Here is a 1897-nt window from a genome sequence, read left to right on the forward strand (position 1 = left end):
CCTTAAATGTAACCAAGCAATTTCAAATGCTTAGAGCAAGACTAGAAATAAACCATGAGACTTGTAATGTACTTTATCTGGAAAAGCTACTTGCTCTAACCACCATTCAAGTGTAGTCTATGCAAAAGCTCCAACAGCAACCGTTTTGTAAATGTCAATTACAGGGAACTATAATGGTCCAGATCAGTGTGGTTTCCTGAACATGTTGAAAGTCATGGGAAGTATACATGTTATCTGCCAGCAGAGTACACCTTAGTGATTTTACAAACATCTGAGGTCAATTGATTTAATCTTGTGTCACATGCAATCCTAACCATTAGGTATGTCAGCAACCCATAAAATTCAGCATCTTATCCCTTTCTCCTCAAACACTTAACCTGCCATTCTGCTGCACTGAAAGAATTGCACCACAACTCAGTTCTCCATGGTCTAAACTCATCCGTGCTGTTTGATAGCTCAGGCATTAAATGTGAAGATGATTGATAGTTTCACTGCTCTTTTTATATGCAGGACAGAGATGACTCTCAGGGTGGCGAGCTGAAGAGCAGGCATATTGCAAGGTCTTGAACTAACAAAGTATGGGACATGGCAAGCATCTGAGTTTGATTTAATAATGGATTTTGAAATGTGTCATTCTTGTGCATTGATTGGCAATTGGGAATCAGAGTAAGTTAGCTCTCATAAACTTTGATAACAACTTTAATAACAATGATTCAGGAAAAGTTATACCTTTGTCTGCCCTGTTGCAAGCTGTCTTAGATGATTGCTTTATATCCCCATAAAATTTTCTACATAGAGGGAAGCAGGAGGACGAACATTTTAGCCCTTCTTTGCACATTATTCCCATCTGTAGAATGACCTTCGCTACAAGAACACTTGGCAGATAAGCAATGTCCTGTTCACTTGCTGCCCAAATAGTAGCTGTGGAGGTGGTTACTGGCTAGAAGGCTCTAAGCATTCAAATAAAAGCAATTAACAAAATCAGTATTTCAAGACAGGTGGGCAAATTGCTTTTCTAATTTTGTGGGGCTCTTTGGATTGCCTTTGAAGCACATAGCCTGTAAATGCAGAGATTATGTTTCAGCGAAGGCTTCCCTACTACACACCCTAACCCGAAGGAAGGCATTTTCCTAGTTGCTCTGCCTTTCATACAAAGAAATCTTGTGGCTATGTACTGGGCTAGGCCTTCCTGAGTGTGCAGTCAGCTTTGACACTGTCTGATTTAGAATTTTGACAAACTGCCATGTCTCTGCCTTGCACACAGAAAGCAGGACCTTCTTGTTACTCCCTCTCTTTTTGGGTTAGGCTGCTTGATAGGGAATTTTCTGTAGCAACAGGAACAGTGGGCTGACTGCTGTGTACAGCTTCTAGCCCTGCTGTTGTCTTCTTACAGAATAAAAGCTGGCATTACACATTGAATCTAAACCTTGTAATCATTCTGCTTTTGAAGAGGAATGTGGGCAGTGGAGTCCTTGTCTTGTGCTCCTAAAACATCTCAAGGACGTGATAAGGTTTTTTATAAATATAGTCAGGGCCAGTCATGAAACTGATGTTAATATTCATGTCACATGCTTAATTTCAAAACCTTATGTTTTCTACTTAGAGTATTGTGTGCTGTTTTAAAGTGCCAAATCCTGGGACAAAGCTGACTTTTGTTGAGTTAAAACCTAACTGATTTCTTAATACTTTGGAAAGGTTTAATAAAGTCAGATTGAAAAGAAAGTACATGACACAGACCCTGAGCACTGCTGAGAAGCTGAGCACAGAACTAAATCAGTGCTCTGCTGCTTTTTGCTTCAGGTTTGCATAAGTAATTCTCTTAGTATACTAAGCCCAGAAGGATGCACCCTGCACATGCAATGCAAAGCAAAGCTAATATTTTTATTCATATCTGCTT

General features: G+C 39.7%; 1 protein-coding gene across 1 annotated transcript in view; it reads right to left on the bottom strand.

Moving 5' to 3' along the window:
• The window catches only part of VLDLR (very low density lipoprotein receptor), a 90403-nt gene that overhangs the window by 65204 nt on the left and 23302 nt on the right, over positions 1-1897 (bottom strand).

Source organism: Geospiza fortis, unplaced genomic scaffold (genome assembly GCF_000277835.1).
Source record: "Geospiza fortis unplaced genomic scaffold, GeoFor_1.0 scaffold456, whole genome shotgun sequence".
Classification (NCBI taxonomy): domain Eukaryota; kingdom Metazoa; phylum Chordata; class Aves; order Passeriformes; family Thraupidae; genus Geospiza; species Geospiza fortis.